We start from the raw sequence: 6,305 nt of genomic DNA on the forward strand, positions 1-6,305 counted from the left end.
CACTTTTTTGACATGAGTAAATAAGATACTTTTACCTCATTTGAACTGAATCACAGAAAGATTAAGGTTTGGGATATAGAGTTTGCAATGCAGAAAACTTGGGGTTTCTGGAGTATTTGTCTTAGAAGGGCAATTGCTACTGCTACATGAAATGGCCCCTTGCAGAAACAGTCACTGCCAATACCTACCCGCTCCCTTCCAATATCTCCAGTTGTTTCCCACTCCAGTCCTGTCTCCTTGGTCTAAAGTCCAACTTTTCCTTTCTTAATCCCTCTGCAGCAACATGTAGGGAGAGGAGTGGATGTTGCTTCTTTCCTGGAAAAAATGCAAAAATAAGTAGTTGCTAAGGGCAAGATAAGTTTTGTGCGTTATGGGAGAGGTGGGGAGTCCTGTAGTTCAGGGGAACTAAAGCAGAAGGATGGGAGATGGTGAGAGAGGAAAAGGGTAGGTGGAGGCAAAGACCCTGTGCCCTTCTCTCTCTCAAGACTCTTCCAGAGCCATGCGGGCATCACTCAGTATCCCTCACCAAATGCCCACTCAAATTCACCTGCTTGTCATGCAGCCCCTTGGCCTTCCCAGCCCCTGCATGTATTTCTCATGTTTTTCTTCAGTCATCTCCTGCCAGCTTTCCTGTTACCCATTTGCCACCCACATTGCCACATGCTACCAAGCTGAATTTTGCCTGCAGAGCTGAAAAGCTGAATAAAAGCTGCCATCACCAAAGACTTATATTGAGAGTATTTGCCAACTTTAGCATCCTCCCCTCCCCTTCCTTTCCCCAGATAAGTTTGCCTCTCCCAAACTGCTGGGAACGAGGGCTGGCCTGTGCTACCCCCAGAGTGTTTCCTGGGAGAGCACTGTCTAGTTATGCCAATATGCCAAGTTCATAAATATAAAATTGTGATAAAAGTGTTGCTTTATCTAGTTTGTTAGATTCAGCAGCCTGGGAAGAGGCCATGCCCTGACATGACATATGTGACTATCAAAATCTGAAATTAGTTTAAGATTTGTTTTCAAGCATGCCAGTTGGCCCTGCGTGCTGACAGCCTGATTCTGTGAGTCGTATGTCCTTCATTAAGGGTTCACATGAGGTGTCACCCTGAAGACAAAATTAGGGCCAAAACTGATTGAAAAGGTGGCAGCCAGTAAGGCTAACATTTCCAAAGCTGGGTTACTGCTGTCAGTAAAGGAGCCTGATGCTGTCTATCATTCATATTCTTTTTCTTTAGGCACTGGAATTTATTAATTTTGCCCAAAGTGATCTAGAACTTGCACAGCCAAGTGCTGTGCCCTGCCATGTACTTCTTAATCCCCTGACCCTTATCTGCTAGTAGATAAGTAGATAGGATTCCCAAATTCATATGACTTCCAAGCTAATCAGGATGCCCTATGAGAGAATAAAAGAGCGAACATGTATTTAAATAGTAGATAATCTGACTGAAAAAAAAACCCAAACACACAGAACATTTAAAAAGAACGCAGTGTTAAAATGCAGCTTTTTGATATTGCTGACTTTTAAAACCACTTCAAGAAATGCTATTCATGAGATCACTGACAGGGTTAATTTCTGACGTCGCCTTGCCTTACAGAATTTCACTGAAGAAAGCAAGGCTGTATACATGTGAATGAACAAAATTTAGCTCAGAGTTGTTCATCTGCTGTGACTGCTACGCAGAAAATATCTGTTGCTTGATCATATTCTGTGCTTTATCTTGGTATAATTTTGACAGCAGAACAGATATGACATTTATACTGTGTTTAGCACATCTGAGGAAACTTTAAAGTGTTAAATAGAAAAATATCTATAGTCCTTTATAACCTATCCTGTCTCTGCTGAATAGGTAATTACTGAGATTAAACAAGCATTTCTAAATTCCAATTGCTTCTATGTTCTGATGGCTTTATATATGTCCTTCTAAAGCAAACATGAAAGAGATATTTGCTTTATTTTTTTTTAATAGCCTGCAAAAGAAATTACATTATTTTCAGGAATAACAACAAGTTGTTGTTTTTGAATTATAAAAACTGTATTTTGCAATACTTGAACTTGTTTCTACTTCAAAGTTTCTGAAGCAAGAGAGCTTACATGTGTTTTTAAAAAACTTTTATTAAAACAAAACATAACTGTCAACATGTGTACTGGAGAGAAACCCATGGCTATAACCAAAAATACTATGCCATGATCTAGTTCAGACCCATTTCAGTCATTTTCTGACCATCTTCAGATGTCTTGCAATTATAGATACACTTGTAAATAAATCAGTCCAGGTTTAGCCTCTACAGGTGTAGGATCAAGTGGTTGGTTGTTACTGCTTATAGTTGATGTCTATAACCCATCAGATTTATTAACATAGCATTTATAGCTTAAGCCATCTTCAGTGTGATTTACACTGGCAATAAAATTATCTCCAAATGCAGGAGCTCATTTTGGATAGTGTCCAAAGGATTCATTGTTTTTAATGTCTGATCTGACTTCTGTCAGGTAATCTAAACGTGTTCTGATGCCACACAAGTGGGCTGTGGTCTCAGGCATCATCCTTCTACGGCCTCAGTGCTGCTTTCTTTTTATTCACAAAAACTGTAGAGACAACAGTCCTTAGTTTAAAACTGGTACTTGTATATCTGATTGTCAAGTGCAAGGCAACTGTGTGAAACACATTTTTATTGTACTAAGAATAAAATTTTTATTGGCAAGATTAAAGGCAAGCTAGGTATATATTTTTTTAATATTGTATAAAACGCAAAAGATTAACCCATCCCACATCTCCTACTACCTTTAGACAGATGTTTGTAATTGATTACAAAATTCTGATGTGATTATTTATTCACTTTCATGTTGCATCTACTTCTTACTGGCTCAGAAGATACTTCAATATTCCCTGTATTCTTATACACTCTTTCAAAGGGTAGGTAGAAAGCATTGCTGTCACATAATCAAAGCCATCTTGAAAGAAAAAGTTTGCCTCCTTATTTGACCTTTTTAGAGGAACAGACTTGCATAAACCTCTCTTCCCTCCCAGCTATGGTGCTGTACCTGAACGAGAGACTTACTGCTTCCTACCTCATCCATCCCATTCCAGAGAGAACTGGTCTATAAAATTATACCTTTCCACTTGGCTTGCAACAGATTATCTTTTTGCTTTCTTGCATAAGGCTAGACTTCTTAAAGTGAAAGGAGGAATAAAAATAAATAAAGGTACAGTTTTTTGCAGGAACTCTGTATAGTGACAAGAAGAAACTTTGCTTACAAGCCAGGGTAATGAAAGGCAGTAACCTGTATTTGAAGCAAGATGAAATGGAGAAATATACAAGTGTTGTTTGACAATTATCTTGACTTCATCCTTAATTTTACTTTTTAAAGAAGACTGAGAAACTGAAGGACTCCATCAGCCTCTCAGGTTTGTGTTATGGAGTTTCAAAACAGCTCTCCAAAGCAGGTGCAAATGGTAGCTTTTTATGTTTTCTTCATACGAAGTTGCGTTTATTCTCCCATAGCATTCATTAGGAATGGATTTATGTGATTGCATGTCCAACTTGAGCTTGAAGAATATTTGCCCAGAACTCTCCTTGTCTTTGAAACGTTCAACAGATAGAATTTCTGATCAAAATAGCTTGAAAAGGTGGTTTCTTTAACTGTGAGAATAGATGACTGTATTGTCGTTAACTAAATGGTAGCTGGGTGAAGTTATGGCAGGGACAAGGTAGGGGACAAGAAACGAGGTAAAGGTTGGTGGAGAACTTCAGAACTAGGAATAATTTCTCAGTGCCGCTCTCTCAATGTCGTTTTAGCCCCAGCGTCTCCTCCCAGCTGTGTCCCCAGCCATGATGGCTGTCTGGAAAGGTAACCTACTTACATTCCCATCCCATGCCTTGCTGAGGAAGAACACTGAAAAGATCAGGAGAGTCCCCTAAGGAATTAAAATCTCAGCTGAACACTCATACCATTTAGTTGATGTGAAGGTCAGTTTTCTATGTGGTGAGCCTGGTGAAGAAAGAATTGAGACCAGTAACCAATGTCACCCACACTGCTATATTGTGACTTTGAATTCAAAATGATGAATAGCTCAGAAAGGCCACCAATTACACAGCTTTTCCCCTAATGTATGAAGTCCTCTTAAGGTTCAAGCTGATTCAGCGTAGTGAGGGATGTGCTAAAAAATCCTGTATTACAGAACTGTATGTTTATAAAAGAAATTTGTACAGACCATTTTACATCTGCTGAAGTGCATGGAATATTTGAATATAGCTGATAAGCGGTACACGATTCCTTATTTGTAATACATGAACTCACAGTTCAGTGTTACGTGAAGTGTTCTAGCACTGCAGAAGATTGCCTTAATCAAGTAACGTCTGTCTCTGGAGGGAAGGAACCCAAGTAAGATGAAGCTGGGGTGAGAGGAACATAAAGGGTGAAGGGAACATTGGTACCATTCTTTTATCACCCACTTCTACTGATCCTGCAAAAGTCTCTTTATCTCCATCAGCAGGTTTCAGGCACCAGGGAGTCTGCAATACCATTCTCCGCCGTACTTCTTCGACCCTTCAGGGACTGCCATTTGATGGGAGTAAGGGAAGTGCAGGCGGGGACAGACAAGAGGCTGTGCCTGCAAGCTGTAAGGCACATTTATTACTGCGAGACAAAAAGCAAGGAAGGATGCCTGGTCTTCGAAGGTTTGTTTCACAGAATGAATCCCTTATGTCTTGCCCACAAGGAAGAAAACTTGAAATTTCAAAAATTAGTAAGGGGTAACACTAGCCCTCTCCCTGACATAGATTCTGCCTTTGCTAGGGCTGACCCATTTCTGTTCTTCCTTTAGCAAGACAGTATCTCACCAGAATAACAGTATGGTTCAGTTCATACACAATGTCCCTTGCCATTGTTAAGATTCAGAATGTAATTCAGTTATAAATATAGCTATTAATTTCAGGATCTCTAGGGATATGCTGAGACACTGATGCCTAGCTCCTTCATTACTTTATGTTGTATCTTACACAGCCAGACTGCATCAACATTTTTACACATTCTCCAGTTCTGATTAAGAAATGTATCTGCAGGAAATAAAGCTTACATCAGAACATTTTGTTGCAAATTTACCTTTCCTGTCAAACTTGTTGGCTGGCTGAAAAATACAATTTGTATAAACTACTCTTGTCATAAAGGAATGCATTCTCTGTGAACAGAGACTCAGGGCTTGGACTCTGCCCTTACCCTGCTATGTGCTTAGGGGCAAGACACATTATCTGTTCTCCTGATCCCCATATTCGAAGTGCGATCAATAATTGTTACATCCTCTACAAAGAATATTTACTTCCAGTGATACAAAGCACTTGTACTGGAGCAAGATGGTCTGATAATGTTGCAAACTGTCCATCCTCCCATCTCCTATCTTGGGCTGTTATATCACTCATAGTATCAGCCATCCAAGCACTAAAAATTTATTAATCCACTCTGCTTCTCTTCCTGCTTCCCCCAAACCATGAGACTGGCTTAACTATTATAAGGTTAAAGCAAGAATAAGAAGATAATAGATTTAATAACAAGAATTAGATTTTTCTTTTTTCCTTCAGATGCTTGAGACTTACGGTTACCCTTGTGTCTTATTTCAAGCTTTTTATTCATGGCAATCAGAGCCTTAGCTTCTTATGTGAAAATTTATTTCTATAATCCAGTAGTCAGGGCTTTGCCACACAAATAAAATACCATGAGTCTACAATGTCTAAAACCACAGCACTTGGTGCACAGCCTGCTTTTCACTACAGTGTAATTTCGCATTGCATTATTCCTAGTTTCATATTTCACATAAAGTTTTAGTTCCTGGAGGTCCACTGCTCCTTTTCTGCAGATGAATTCTGATTTTCTGAATGGCTGTGTTCCTTTTGCAGACTGAATTCAGTTCCCCTCCAGAGGCCAGGGGAGTGAGGGAGCAGCTGGGGGAGCAGCTGGCAGCCACCCAAGGTCAGCCCACCACACAACCCAAGGAATAGGAATTTTGCTTCCTAGAATTTGGCCCTGAACATTTATCTTGATACCTAGAAGAATTCACATATTAATTGTGGCAGCTCAAACAGGCTTAATAAAGCAAAACAACCCACTTTTCCAGAAACGGCATGTATCGTGAAACTAAGCAAATTACAAACAGCAGGTAATACATTTTGGAGCACAAATTACACCCTGCAATGCATGCGGCTTCGCTTTGCCCCCAGTGGAATACTTTAATAAACCAATTAAAGTACTTTTTGAAATAGTATACTAATGAAATCATAATCACATCAATACGTGTCCTGAGTGGACACTGATCTTAGAG

This window comes from Falco peregrinus, chromosome 3, assembly GCF_023634155.1.
Source record: "Falco peregrinus isolate bFalPer1 chromosome 3, bFalPer1.pri, whole genome shotgun sequence".
Taxonomy (NCBI): domain Eukaryota; kingdom Metazoa; phylum Chordata; class Aves; order Falconiformes; family Falconidae; genus Falco; species Falco peregrinus.